Source organism: Haliotis rufescens, unplaced genomic scaffold (assembly GCF_023055435.1).
Source record: "Haliotis rufescens isolate VD_foot unplaced genomic scaffold, xgHalRufe1.0.p SCAF_6, whole genome shotgun sequence".
NCBI lineage: Eukaryota > Metazoa > Mollusca > Gastropoda > Lepetellida > Haliotidae > Haliotis > Haliotis rufescens.
In genome coordinates, this window is record NW_025964334.1 from 21,674,583 (window position 1) to 21,691,442 (window position 16,860).

Here is a 16,860-nt window from a genome sequence, read left to right on the forward strand (position 1 = left end):
ATCCCAATTGCGTGGATCGATGCTCATGATGTCAATTACTTGATTGTCTGGTCCAGACTCGATTATTTACAGACCGCCATCATACAGCTGGAATATTGCAGAGTGCGGCGTTAAACAACAAACAAAAAACCTCTGTACACCATTCTTAAATTAAAATCACACCTTCTGGATAAAACTACATAGGCAATTCCTTATGGAACCCGTGAAGATTCCGGGATAGAATGGGTCTTCAGCAACCCATGCTTGCCGTAAAAGGTGACTATGCTTGTCGTAAAAGGCGACTTACGGGATCGGGTGGTCAGACTCGCTGACTTGGTTGATGCATGTCATCGATCCCAATTGCGTGGATCGATGCTCATGATATTAATCACTGGATTGTCTGGTCCAGACTCGATTATTTACAATTATGGAATTATCAGTCAAACAGTGGCCTATACAAGGACAATACCACCTGTTAATCCATTCGAGATTGGTTCATCGCGGGGGTGACATGAGTAGAAGACAGCCGTTATTAATTATCGATGGGTCACGTAACCAGGCAGTTAACGGCCTTGCTTAACAGGTTTAGTATACATATCATTAAACAACACAAGGAAGCGTGTGAAATTTGTGTTTAGTGGTTTTTTCTGTAACAAACTCAACTGATTGACCATGTGGCTGGTACTATATTTATCACATGCTTATAACAATGACTGCCCAATCCATCAGTATAATAAACCCTTAATCACGACTGAGTGAAAGTATATGAGAAAATAACACATCGAGCAACGAAGAATTAATGAGTGAAAGATTAGTCTTAGTCCCGTGCTCTGAGCGTGGGATCGTTAGTATTCAGTCGTAGGAACGAGAAAGTATTTGGCAAGAAATGTGAATACGATTTAACTACAGCAACCAGACGCCCTTAATAATTATAAAGCACACAAGTATGGTGACTTGGTAATTGAACCTGTGTTGTACGTGTAAGTCGTACAGGTAATTATGATAATCGCGTTCTGATACTGACATGTGTTTTCAACTGGACCTGCCGAAATGTCAAAATGTATTTAATATTCTTTATTTCCATTCAAAACCGTCATTTTACGTCAGTAACTTCAACCAGGCCAGTTTATGTTATGTCAACTTCTCACAAACACCGACCTACAGAACGTTATATGTTTAAGTGGCATTTTAGAAAATGTGGTAACAATGAAGACAGATCCAGAGTTGACCTAGGGAGCGTCAATGTGATAAGTATGAACAATCTATTCTTCCAATAGATCTATTCAATTCTATCATACAAACTATTTATTTACTGTGCACCATCAAACAGTCTATTAATTTTCACTATTTACACAAGCATGTGACGCTTGGGTAATTTCCACAAAACATACTACTGATGTTTTTCATCACAGCCAACAAACTATTCATTTTGGGGCGTATTTCTAAACAAATAGTCACAAGTATCTGTGTCGAAACGTCGCATTGAGACACCAAAGAAGTTGAAAAAATGTCTTCATGAACCCATGAAGATCCGGGATAGAATAGGTCTTCAGCAACCCATGCTTGTCGTAAAAGGCGACTAATGGGATCGGGTGGTCCGGCTCGCTGACTTAGTTGATTGCATGTCATCGATCCCAGTTGGTAGGATCGTGCTCATAACGTCAATCACTGGATTGTCTGGTCCAGACTCGATTATTTACAGACCACCGTCATATAGCTGGAATGTTGCTGAGTGCGGCGTTAAACAACAAACAAACAAACATACAATGTCTTCATGAACTGTTTTTAAATGGGTTTTAACCAAAAGCGCCTAACAGTGATATATATATCAATTCATCACAAACGTATTTTATAAATTGGATAAAATAGGAAAGTATCTCTTTTTTTCCCTGAAAACTAATCGGATCTTTTTTGCGTAGCATTCTTTTCCTTTAAGTCGGGTTTCCTGTTTACAGCACTGACGGTTCAGGATTCATCATCTCAAAGAAAACTCATGGTAAATTGAACTCACTGAAGTATTCACAAGAGAGGCGAGTGATACCGTGTTTCTTCTCATCATCTTCCGGTTGTAATTGTGTCCTAACCCTTTGTCAAGGTCAGAATTGACGTGTTGTTTATATCCGTAATTACTAAACATGACGTCGTAATTACCTACCCATTACAACGCTGCCTTCTTGTAAATAGACAAAGTGAGCCCAATCACCGCGGATTAATACATTGCCAACAAACATGATTGATGGCTTCGATGAAATATACATGGCTTGAATTGCAGCAATGAAAGCATTGTGTGTGCATCTACTAAACTGCTCTCCTGCCAATTGCTTACTGGGCGTTAATTCCAAACCACAGGAGCAGTACCATTCACAGGATTAATAACATGCTGAGTCTATAGAAGGTGGTAATGTCACAAGGGATTATTAGCGTTTGAACATTGATAATCTCTTGCAACGGCTAATGTAGTCCCGGGAAGCCTATTTTGTGTATTCCCAGATGCTCTCATATCTTGATGACGACCGACAGACATGATAATAATGTTTACAGTGTAAATATCATAAATCGACATTTCGGGACTGATTGTTTGCAACTCAATTTGGATGATACAAAAGTGTTCTCGGTTCAGATCCGAATTTGGAATGATGTCAATGGCTAAGGATTGGGTTTGGAGTTCCCCTGGGAGAAAGTCATCTGCTTAACGTGGGTCATTGCAGTATAAAATGATTTATAAGCCCGTAAATAAGTTTTTGCGTGTTAAGCTTGAATGTAATGTCTAGACATTTGAATGTGTGATTTCATGATAATACGTTTTGTTAAAAGAACGTCGACTACACGATCTGATCAAATCAACATTTGTAGGGGACGTTAACCAAGCGTTTAATGCAGTTCAAAAGGGATGGCTCGACTTGAGTGCTTTCTTTTCTCGGCTGTAAGGAAGATGCTATCATGGGACAGGGCATTAACGCTACAGTTGCAGTCTGACTGGGATCCAAAGTTTGTGTGGAACACCTCAATGAACTACGCGTCACAGATTTGCAAGAGAAAACAAGTCAGGCTGAATTCTTGTATCATCTTGTGTGAAATTGTTGCCGCTGTGTCAGGGAAGGCGACCGAACTAGCGATCCACAAGAAGACTGAGGACAAGAACATTTGTGTTCCCTTGTGTTTGTGACGACGCGGCAGGATAAGCTTAACAGCGACCCTCAAGAACATAAATTGTCAATGCAAGAGAATAAATAGCTGTGGAAATTATATGAATGGACCACTGAAAATCAGTGATGACACCAGGTGTTCGCGAAAAGGGTAAGCATGTCCTGCCCTACCGGTAGCACCCTCCGTGAAGATCCGGGGTAGAATAGGTCTTCAGCAACCTATGCTTGCCGTAAAAGGCGACTATGTTTGTCGTAAGAAGCGTCTAACGGGATCGGGTGGTCAGGCTCGCTGAATTGGTTGATGCATGTCATCCTATCCCAGGCCCGTGAAGATCTGGGGTATAGAATAGATCTTCAGCAACCCCTGCTTGCCGTAAAAGGCGACTATGTTTGTCGTAAGAGGCGACTAACGGGATCGGGTGGACAGGCTCGCTGACTTGGTTGATGCTTGTCATCGATCCCAATTGCGTGGATCGATGCTCATGATGTCAATCACTGGATTGTCTGGTCCAGACTCGATTATTTACAGACGCCCGTAATTTAGCTGGAATATTGCTGAGTGCGGCGTTGAACAACAAACAAACATCATACAATTTGCATAAAAATGTAAGTATTTATTGCCGGACGCAGGACAGCAGTAATCCTGCCATGCGATGTCAGCCTTTAAACAAACCAGACAATCAAGTGATCGATGAGCCAGAACATCCAGTGTCACGAGAGTACCATTACTGATTTTGTTGAAAAACGTATGTTAATTTTGAATTACGCCTGCTGTGTACAAGTGTAAATATTTTTCTGTTTCTAAGTAAAGAAAAACGTTAAGAAATATATTCGTTTTGCTACACAGCGGGGCGCATTTGAAGACTGACATGAACATTTGATTGCCTTGTGTTTGTGACGAAGGGGCAGGATAAGCTTACCAGCGATCCAAAGAAGACTGACATGATTTCACTGACATGAACATTTGACTTGCCTTGTGTTTGTGACGACGGGGCAGGATAAGCTTACCAGCGATCTAAAGAAAACTGACATGATTTCACTGACATGAACATTTGACTTGCCTTGTGTTTGTGACGACGGGGCAGGATAAGCTTACCAGCGATCCAAAGAAGACTGACATGATTTCACTGACATGAACATTTGACGTGCCTTGTGTTTGTGACGACGGGGCAGGATAAGCTTACCAGCGATCCAAAGAAGACTGACATGATTTCACTGACATGAACATTTGACGTGCCTTGTGTTTGTGACGACGGGGCAGGATAAGCTTACCAGAGATCCAAAGAAGACTGACATGATTTCACTGACATGAACATTTGACTTGCCTTGTGTTTGTGACGACGGGGCAGGATAAGCTTACCAGCGATCCAAAGAAGACTGACATGAACATTTGACTTGCCTTGTGTTTGTGACGACGGGGCAGGATAAGCTTACCAGCGATCCAAAGAAAACTGACATGATTTCACTGACATGAACATTTGACTTGGCTTGTGTTTGTGACGACGGGGCATGATAAGCTTACCAGCGATCCAAAGAAGACTGACATGATTTCACTGACATGGACATTTGACTTGCCTTGTGTTTGTGACGACGGGGCATGATAAGCTTACCAGCGATCCAAAGAAGACTGACATGATTTCACTGACATGGACATTTGACTTGCCTTGTGTTTGTGACGACGGGGCAGAATAAGCTTACCCTTTCGCGAACACCTGGTATCACCACTACATAGTGATTCATAAACACATGGTTACGATATTGTATAAATCGTACAATGGGTATTTCTTATGACAATGGAAATGGTTTATAGCATTTTTTTATGAGTGCAGGGACGATTCCTGCGGCCTAGGCGTGAACCATTGTGAATTTGGGAAGAATTGTAGCTGTGGAGAGAAAGGGTAGGTTCCTAAATGTGAGACATCTGTTGTGTGGTTTGAGTCACGTGGGGACGTTCTTCCCTATGTAGCAGGGCGTGGAGTCATCCCGCAGATGGCATCCTTACCTTGTCAGCTTGCTGACGGGGTTCACCTCTTTGGTCGTGTGGACAAGGCGTCCGACAGAAGGTCCGTAGTTCGAATCCCATCAGGAGACTCGGCCGCTACAACTACATAGCTGAAACGCTGGAAGTCCGTCGTCGATGAAACCTCACTCACTCACTCACTTACTTGCCTAACTAGAAGGGTCACGCTATATATCTCTGCTTTAAACCAGTCGCAGCATGGATTCTGTCTTAGGTAAAGTGAAGTGGGGTTTAACATCGCGTCCAAGATTATTGCACTTATATAGCGACGTGCATGCACGTGTGTGTGTGTGTGTGTGTGTGTGTGTGTGTGTGTGTGTGTGTGTATAGTGCTAGCTCACTGAGATACCATGCCGCAGTTTAACATGAATAACCCTCTCAGACACAGTATACTGACTCCGCGCCGACCAGTTCTTGTTTTAGCCCCTTAATGCCGAGCGCCAGACAGGGTAACAACAAGTACCATCTTTTAACGTCTTTTGGTATGACGCCCACGACCTTCCGCTCTCCGGGCGGACGCTCTACCACTAGACCACGGAGGCGGTCGAATCCTGATTTAAGCACAGGTAGGATTAATTAGTGTTCACTTTTAGATCTGCATATTGATTTGATATTAATTATATTATTGATATGAAAACAATAAATCCATGGAAAGTTGATACATTTGACCTTGTTCCCAATTCATGTGTAATATTCTTACAGCCAAATCAGTAAACAATATTGCTTCAGATGGTTAACCACTTTAGTGAAACCTACATGTCCGCGGACGGGTATGGTTCTACCAAAGTCAAGCATTAAATCAGCGCGAATCTGGGACTCAACTCCACAAGCCGTAGATTTGGCACGCCAAAGATACGCATTGTCAACACTAGCATGTGTAAATGAAAGATTTGACTCAAATGTGAGCTTAATTCAACATATATAAGTTTTCATGAAGTTGTCTTCCAATATTTGAACATGAGTAAGTCTTGGACCAAAGCTGACTTTCTAAGGATCTGTTTCAATTCATCTTGTGTCACCGACTTGCTCTTTGTTATGGTTTTCTTGAAGCTTCATTTGATTTGTACAGCAGTTCAAACCTTGGATTGACAAGATTGCAGTATATTAAAGTTTTCCGTAACTTTAAAATGTGACATTTCAAGTGGGCTAAAATAGCCCCTGTCATTTCTCGTCGATCAATGCTCATGATATCAGTCACTGGATTGTCTGGTCCAGACTCGATTATTTACAGACCGACGTCATATAGTTGGAATATTTCTGAGTGCGGCGTTAAACAAGAAACCAACCATATCTCGTCCTTTAGGGTAGAATAGTAGACGCCGTATCTAATGAATAGCTGAGGTAGAGCAAGTAATGTCAGTTGCCACCAGAATGAGTCAATATTTGTCACCATATAGAGCGATGAGTTATTTCTAAATAGGACAAATACCAGGAGTTGGTAGTGAAGAGAGACACCAGACAACGCAAATAGTAGGACATTAACACTAGAATCATACACCGCCTCACAATGCACGAGTACGTCATTATAAATCTGTAACTTGATGTGATCAGGAAAAGACGTACACACTTCTATATCAGGCCATATAGCTAGTTTTTCCTTCACTCTCAATGGTATTGTGTTTTCTTTATTAATTTTCCAATTAAGTTGTAAGACTAGAAACCGTATGTCCTTAACTTGAAATTATTTGAAGGCACACATTCATCCACAGCACAGCCAGATCATGGCGACATGCTCTTTTCAACCTTGCAGCCAAAGTAATTCAATTACCGGAGACCGCTTTGAGACGGCCCCTTACTTGTAGCCATCAACGACTGCCATTATCCATCACCGATTGGTCAGATCCAATCATCTGGGCAATCAGTTTCGCGTTACCGACCGCAATGTCAATTATCAACCAAGAGACAGAGAGAATTCATATACACGTGGGCCTTTAACATACGTAGTGTCTTGTCTACTGCGTTTTACTGTGAATGCATACTGCCACTAACGACACACCCTGCACGGGAGAGCACCCACTCACAACGCCCAGCCACAGTTGTTGGCGATCACACAACGTCATATGGATGACGTTGATTCGTCTTTCATTTACAATGTCCGTGTTATTTACAATGAAACCTCTTAAATCCGGACATTAATAATACGGAAACCTTACCGTTCGGACGATGATTGTTGGGAATGTCGATATATCTTATTTTAAAAAATCACAAAATATCACAGCGCCACTCATATAAAGTGATGCGAGACTAAAGACTAAGTGAAATATACGAAACAAAGTAGAATAGTTATCTAAATGCTTTCTGCGTTGTTTTATTACATGCAATCCGTTTCCATAATCATACAATTTTAAGGGTAAAAGCAGGTGTTATAGTACGACTCCGACAACATGTGTATAATAAGCATCAGTTTAGGGATTAGTATGAAATAGTTGTGAGTGAGTTGGGTTTAACGCCGCTTTTAACATTATTCCATTTATCAGCTTAATGTGGGAGGAAAGCCCGAAGTGATGCAGGTCTCACACGTTTACCACTTCGGTGAAACCCACGAGCACGGGTATCGTGCTAACAAACCTAGAAACATAATCGGGGCGAACCGGGATTCGAACCCACAATCATAGGTTTCTGGCGTGCCCAAGGGACGCAACTCTGCACAGCGAATCGCGGCGCCTTAGACGACTGGGCCACCCGTGCCCCCCAAATAGTTATGATAACAGGTGTTCGCAAAAGAGTGTTTATCAAAAAGCAGGTTTTGGCGGTTAAAATTTGTTGGAATATTTTCAACAGCTTCTCATTGTTTGACTCGTAAACAACATGCTTCTTTGGTCATCATATGGTAGACAATGAAGAAAACATGTTCCTCATCTTTATTCATAATATTACAGTTATGCCAAACTGTCATTACATTTATATATCTGTCAATTTCGACTTTTAAAGGCGCTATACCACCGAGCAATGGAGAGTGATAACTCCGGGGCATATAGATGCTGACAGCTCTCGCAGCAATGCACACCTTTAAAAAGCCTACGGTACGGAGTTTGCTCGTTATCTTTTTGTAACACTTCGTGCATGCTTTTCAAATAATTATCCAATCGGATAGCAGTTATAGACCTACGGCGTTTTGGACCATGCACCGCGCAAGATGTTTTGTTTGTTTGTTGTTTTACGCCGCACTCTGCAATATTCCAGCTATATGACGACGGTCTGTAGTAAATAATCGAGTCTGGACCAGACAATCCAGTGATTAATATCATGAGCATCGATCCACGCAACTTGGATCGATGACATGCATCAACCAAGTCAGCGAGCCTGACCACCGGATCCCGTTAGTCGCCTTTTACGACAAGCATAGTCACCTTTTACGGCAAGTATGGGTTTCTGAAGACCTATTCTACCCCGGCATCTTCACGGGTCCCGAAACATGAAATATGATTAATGTAGAATATATTTTTCACAATTGTCTTCCCAAGACAGCTACAAAGTACTGTCAATTTTCGACTGATTATTGTATCATATTTGTCTCTGTTGTTTGTTTTTTAATTATTTGCTTCTTTGGTTTTGCCGTGTGTTCATGATATATTTCTAATTACAATACAAACTTGCAAGCAAAAGAAAGTATACACCCATGTATGGTGGTGGCTGAAAATGAAACAAACAAGAACTGGTTATTCGATGGTGATGTATTTGATACGGGTATCATAGTTGTGTTTTTGGACCTCCAGTTTGCAGTGTTTCGGCGACTGTTTTCAGCCTTGTAACGTTTTGATAACATTTGATATGTTTTGCTGATATCAAATTCTTAAAAGCATATTCTCTTTTCCCAGGCAGGTTAGTTTAAATAAATTGTGTCAGGTTGTCCCTGTGTTTTTTTTTGGCAAGGTTTGTGTAAATATCACATGGGCGTTAAAGTTGCCGCTGTTTATTTTTTTATCTTTGAAAATAAAAGAAATCGATGTGTCACAATAACAGGATATAGATATCAATTGTATAAGAGAGAGAACGAGTGAGTTGGGTGTAACATGTTTTGATCACATAAACTGAGGGGAAAAAGAAAGTATACTGATTTTGTTTTTTAGGGAAATAGAAATTGAAAGAACTAAGTCTTGTTAAATTTGATCATGCCTATTTAACTGTCACTAATTCCTGCAACAGTTTGTAAAAAGTAATCCGTGGCTGGGTATTTTTTTGTAAAAATATATTCGTTACATGAAGACTGGGGTAAGAAATGAATTTGCAACTACATGACCCCTACCATGTTTGAAACGTGATGAAACGTCACAATGATCTGCAGAGGATTGTGATGCAATTTCTGTTTGTTTGTTTGTTTGTTTGCTGTTTAACGCCGCGCTCAGCAATAGTCCACCTATATGACGGCGGTCTGTAAAATAATCGAGTCTGGACCAGACAATCCAGTGATTGACATCATGAGCATCGATCCACACAATTGGGATCGATGACATGCATCAACCAAGTCAGCGAGCCTGACCACCCGATCCCGTGAGTCGCCTTTTACGACAAGCATAGTCGCCTTTAACGGCAAGTATGGGTTTGTTGAAGACCTATTCTACCCCGGAATCTTCAGGCAATTTCATTGCAGTGATATCTACAATGTTGATATCGCTTGATCTCACCCAAACGATATCTCCTGAGGAAGCCAGTTTTGGATGATAAATATTTATATACATAGTAAAGCCTCTTGGTCGTTTAAAGTGTTTACGAAACATGAGAACTGGAAAGGATTACTGTTTTCATAACAGAAACAAACATATGGAATGACTTTTCCCCGTTTGATTTATCGTCTTGTCATGATTGTGCCCGACTATGCTTAACAATTCATAAACCATGATGGATGGATATCTACGCTTCATAAAGTTTGACAGTGTCTTATTTATAATGCTTCTGGAGTAATTTTGTAGCACGATGTAGTCAATTAAGCCACATCATTCACTCAAAACACGCACTTATTAAGATTCTGAAAAACGTATTGTGGTCTCAAACGCATCATTATTATTGATATGTGATGACATGAAAACTGAGCCAGCTTATGCTCTATCGCAAACTAACAACATGTGTATTCCAAGCCCATAATACAGTCTTCATGATATGGCGTCAAGATTCTAAACAGATAGTTTGGCAACATTCGTGTTCGCGTGATCGTATTGTGACGCTCTGTAATTTTGAGTCATTTTAAACTTCTCTGTTGAGTTCATCTGGCGTAAACCATTTTACCGTAGACAACTCTTCATCGGCTGTATGATTGTTAAATCATGTGTTTCAAAGAAAATAAAGACAGGTTCGGAACTATTAAAGGTCAGTTCAAGTATTAATCGATTGGAGTTTCAGGTGACATCGTGTAAAGCGACTGGGTAAAATGGTCTGGAAAATTTACCATTATATTTTTGCGTACAATTAGAGAACTCTCTCAGTCGAAATGGCAGGTGCTTGCAAAGCATTTACATTAATGTTCTGTTGTAGCATTTGTAAATGCTTGGACAGTCACAATAACATGCGAGACAAGTTCTTACAATGTTGTACGTCATAGTGGCTATTCACATTGGTTCTTCATACATGTACTGAAATGGAAGTCTGTTTGCACCTGGTTTTTCTTAGGGATGAGAATATTTGTCATGTACAAATAATTGTCGACTTTTGGCGCCTTGGCCGTCTAAGGCACCTTTGTACCCCAAGCATGGTTTGCACACATGCCAGGAATTGACAACACATCATAATAATGTTATCACTGATTTTACTAGAATCAGAAAAGAAATATGTTTTGACCGACAGTTTACAGTTGTCAGTAACATTATCGTGTGTGTCAGGATTTATTAAAATCAACATTACAAAGACTTATTTGTAGCTTATTTTTATGGACTAGCAATCTATAATACTTAACAGAAACGGAGACACAATACTGAGATTATATTTCCAGAAGGAAAGTATTGCAGGATCAATTAATTTTAGCTTATTGCACGTGTGAGCTTATGGCAATTGTCATTGTTCGTCGTCTCACCGTCCATCCATTAACTTTCGATGAGCCTGACGTTGTCGATCACAAATCTAGTGTTAAAGTAACAATGTTACTTTTATAAATGACAAAGTAAATATACGAGGGGTTACTGAAACGTTCAGAGCCTAACTATGATGGATTGCAATGATGGAGTTGGTTGATAAGTATTTTTCAATATAATCCCCTCCGAGATGTATATACTTCTACCAACGATGCTGTGGTACCTGTATCTCACTGGTGTAGAGGGTTTCCTCCTGGTGGTGTAATACATCCTTCACAGCTGAAATGGCGTCTGAAATGTATAATGCTTGCCAGATGGTACGTTTTTCAAGTTTGGGATGGGTTGAAAAGCTGTCCGTGCCAACTCAGATTAATTCGGAGGATGCTCAATGGGTCATGCATTGCAGCCATGGCGACAACAGATTGTGTCCTCGACATTTAGCCTGGAAATTCTCATGTAGTTGTCTTAGAAGATACAGCATGATTTTGGCTCTCACCTGGAGGTACGTTCTTGTAAGTGCAAAGTGAGAGGCTCTATCTGTTTTGCTTGATTTCAAATATATTTCCAAAATTAAATGTATAGAGTAATGTTATTTCCCGTGTTTTTCTTGTGAACAATTTACTTGCCCTTGCAAGTGTTTGTGACGGATGAAAACGGTGGCGCAGGATACGCTCACCTTTACGCGAACACCTGGTATCATAACTACTTGAACGTGATTCATAAACACATGCTCATGATATAGTCGGAATAGTACAATTGACCCTGCTTTTAGCAGATATATTTTTATGATTACGTAAAGTGTTTTCCAAGGTGATGAATATATCACTTATGTTCTGTAAGCAAGCGTTTCATGGAAATAACGATCAAAAATGATACTTGAGACCGGAGCCTTCACTTACTCTGCTTCCTGTTACTATGGATGGCAGCTGAATCTCTTTCCGACTGGGTCTTATCCATTCGTGACATAGTTATTGGAAAGATTCACAAACTCAGTCATAATGAAGTGGACAAATAACCAGTGCTGTCACAAAAGTCAGTTCTCGCATGTCTTGCACAATTGCATGATACAATTGCCGTTTTTAAACTGACAAAACGTCAAACAACATCACTGTCATTTGCAAACATTCTATTGTATGCACAATGAACTTGTCATTGATCTATATCTGCTAATATAACATAGAAATTATAGAATTATTTAAACGTGCTCGTCGAAGTCCTGTAACGTCCAGGAATAAATCCTGTCCAGCTTAATACTGGATTCCCTAGCTTCATAATAATCCATTTAAAAAAGGGTTCAGCAAATGTAATACCAAATCCTTGTCAAAAGTAGTAGGTATCTCCATGGGTACTTACCGTGACCCTCAACTGTTTCAATGTGCATATAGATCGGAGTGTTTTACTACTTTTGTTGAACCAAAGGTTAGGGCATGTTGCTTCAAACTTCAACGTCAGGTTCCGATATATAGGTGACTCATTTCCGTCAACAATGCCGATATAAATGAGTTTCTACAGCCTCATCCAGCCACCAAAATTAAAGAAACAATCAGACCCGTGAAGATCCGGGGTAGAATAGGTCTTCAGCAACATATACTTACGTAAGATGAGACTATCGGGATCAGGGGATCGGGCTCGCTGACTTGGTTCATACATGTCATCGTATCTCAATTGCGTGGATCGATGCTCATGACGTCAATCTCTGCATTGTGTGGTCCAGACTCGATTACTTACAGACCACCGTCATATAGCTTGAATTTTGCTGAGTGCGGCGTAAAACAACAAGCAAAGAAACAAAGCATAAAGAATCAGATGAGCAAGGAGAGCACAACTGGAGTCCATAGGCAAAACTACTTTTGCCGAAATGCCCTGTCCACAAATTTAAGATATATATAGATTACTAAACAAGTCTCCATTAGATACCGTTTTTATTACGTGAATATTTCAAGGTATATCTAACGGGGACGAATGTGGCAATCTATTTATTACTCATTTAAAATTTGTCCATCGTCTGAAGCCAACGTTGACAAAAGACATAGTTGGTATAGGAGTGGCGTATGAGCATCCAAAGCTGATGATTCGACCTGAGACTGATCTATCAAGGTGCAACGTTACTAAACAGTGCACAGCCCTCTCTAAGATTGATTATGATGAAACTATAAGATTTCGATTCTATAACAGTGTTCATAATAACATTTACATACCCAAACATCACAAAGTTATAAACATCTGCATTCAACGGCAAATCTAGCTTCAAACTTGGTTCAGTAATGGTGAAAGCGATCAACTCATCGAATAAGGGTGGGTATGTCAGCAGATGTGTTATCTGTTATGAAATTGGTTCATCTTGAAATTACCGTTAAGCTAGACCATTTCTTCAATTCCGGATCGGGAAAGATTCACGACACAGTATTGCATCTGTTGACTTGAGGAGGATATTTCTAACCACTGTCCACTTGCTCCAAGGGGCGGGACTCTCATTTGCAACACGAAGTTCAATGTCGTAGGTAGACGCAACAATAAATGTTGACATGATCTTTCGTTATAATGTTTTGTTTATATAGTGATGCTCCGAACCTTAAGAATACCGCGATGCCTGCGCTACTAAATATAATATAAAGTGAGAGTCTGTGTATCTCTCTATTGAAACGTATTTGTTCGAGAGTCCTGCGTTAGGCAATTGCAAAAACTCACGGACTTGACATACTCAAGTGAACTATAGTTTTGAGATGAGCATGTCTATGCATCTCTGGAGTTTTGTGAACAATAGTAGTGTCTATCGGAGAAGATTATCCGTAAAGGGGCAGAGACGAGTAGACGTTGCAGAGCCCAGTTGTGCTGTTGCAGAATCAAATGACAAGTTGGTGTAGAAATTAGTCGCGACTGCACGTTATGTGATTAAACACTGTTTAATAAAGGTGTATTGGTAATAAACAGGCGATCCCTTACCGGGTGATCTCCTCGCGAGTGCGTAATAAATGTTATTTATGAGGCGGTCAAGCATTTCACAAATTGTTTTCCAAGTAAACTCAGATATAAAACTGTACGTATGGTTGGCATGGCAGACATGTTGAGGACATTTCCAAATTCGACGCATCAGATACCAAAATGATGTCAGATGCTATTCCCTGTTTTGACTTGTACACTACATGTATGCTTCCGTGTGTCTTGCATGTTTTTTCTGACGGGTGTTATCGGTGGGGCATGATACGCCCATCCTTTCCGGTACACCTGTTATCACTATTTGATAGTGATTCACAAAACTCATGCTTATGATATAGTTGGAATCATAAAATGACCATAAAGTCATATTGTTGAACTGCTACAATCCCCAACTTTCTATACTTCAAATGACGAGAAGCTTTGATTTGACACACATATTTTATTGCCAAAGCCACCTTTATAATAAACACTATGCTTGTCGTAAAAGGCGACAAACGGGATCGGGTGGTCAGGCTCGCTGACTTAGTTGATGCTTGTCATCGATCCTAATTATGTGGATCGATGCTCATGATGTCAATCACTGGATTGTCTGGTCCAGACTTGATCATTTTACAGACCGCCGTCATATAGTTGGAATATTGCTGAGGGCGGCGTTAAACAACAAATCAACCAACCAACATCAATATTTAAAAGTAATCCATAAAGATAATCTTCAATGTATGCCACCGTCGGAATCGTACAATGTTGAGGTTTCCTATCATAATGGATATGGTTTTGTCGCTTTTTTATTTCGATATGGTTCGAATTGTATGAAACGTATAATAATTGCAATGCCTGGATGTCACTTAAAACATTTATATAACAATACCAGTAGATCTTCAATTTGTAGACTGAAACGTAAAGTATGAACTTAGCAATAGTGAAGGTACATCATGGCAGCCTGTAAATAGCAACTCATTGCAGAACAACAATCAACGCCATCGGGTGCCATAACATACAATCTGTGAGGTCACAAACTGACCTCCATGGATATTATCATACTTTTACACACATCACCGTGGTGGTATTGAAATATTTGCTTTGTGTTGCGTTTATGCATTAGAATACTAATATTTAACAGCGTCATAACCCTTTCCCTTTCCATATAAGCAACGTTCAGAGCCGTTGGGGTACAATGACGTGCAATCAGCCAAGCCATCAAGCCTGACTAACGATTCATTTAGTCACCTCTTGCAACAAATACAGGTTACAAGGAATTATTTCTAAATACATACGGAATACATGTTTAAAACCAATGTATCATCCGAGTTTCTCGGAGGTGCCAGTTATTTGCCCACTTGGGCTATTCACTAATATTCAAAGCTCGGTTCAGATTTCATTCGACAGGAAACAGGAATTCACATGAATGAGTACATTATATGGTACTTATCTGCTGTGCTGCATTTGTAACTTGAAATTACATGTTACATGTACATGTTTTCACCAAAATAGAGATTTGATTATTAAGGTGTGGCAAACCTAATATCTATTTAAAGGACATTTGACAATTCAAAAAGCAGGAAGCTAGGTAGTACCTCTTTCACCATGACAAAACGTTATTATTATGCGGAAATAATTAACGTGAAGCTTTGTATACTTAAATAAATAAATAAATAAATAAATACCATAACAATGCCGCCTGAGATCATATTGACAAACGGACCACATCAAACAGACCACAATACACAGTCACACTTTCCTTTTTGTGATGCATCAAACAGATCACAAAACACAGTCACAATTATCTTATTCAATGGCTAAAGATCGAAATCTCTAACTGCAACACTCAGCTACCTGCTGGCGACTAACAGTGCAATGGCCGAGTCTTTCTACTTGGGTGCCATGAGTCCTATGAATGGAAACTAGTTTTGTAAAAGTAATGACATACACATTATTGTTCTTTATATTCAAAACAGCAGTTTATGAACATACGAATCGGTTATTATTTGAAACACGAGACATTTGTAATAATATCACTTAAGTAATTAATCAACTATTTTAGTAATAGTTGTATGGTAATAATAAACGAATTGGGAACCCATTGCAACCGGTAGTGAAGTATGACAATCGATGTTATGACCGCCATTGATCTTGAAGGACGGTGTGGGAAAGATGGAAGATTTCGAACTTGACGTTTATGGATCAGTAGTGCGCAATACCGCCACGATGTATCAAATATTCATTCACTCGACGGGGCATACTGCGTATGAGTCTCCCAAAGGCGAGAAAACATCCAGAAGGCTTCACTATATACAGATATCTACATTTGCGCCGTCCTCCGAAAGGATTGTCGTGCGCTTCAGAGAAGTGACATAAAATCGCCTGGTCAGTATTGATTATGAACAGTCAGTGAACGTGACTTTGAAGGGTATTTCAGATACATATACTATGTTCCCAAGGAAATCTCTTAGTGCAACCTCCGATCTCAATATTATCCAATAACACTTATTGATTTGCACAACAAAAGGCACATATTGATCGAAAAACAGGTGTAGAAAAATGCCCCTCATCGTTTTTGGATTCATTCAAACACTGAACATTGAAACTATAGACTCTTCATATTCATGAGACCGACTAGTCAGAACGTGTCTTTGTGGGCATGTCCTGAGAACAACGTTTTAATGTGAAATATTGACTATTGGTTGTTAAAGGTACCCAGAAACGCGAAACGGGGCAACAAGTGCGTGCGCGCGTGCGTGAGTGAGTGAGTGAGTGAGTGAGTTGGGTTTAACGCCGC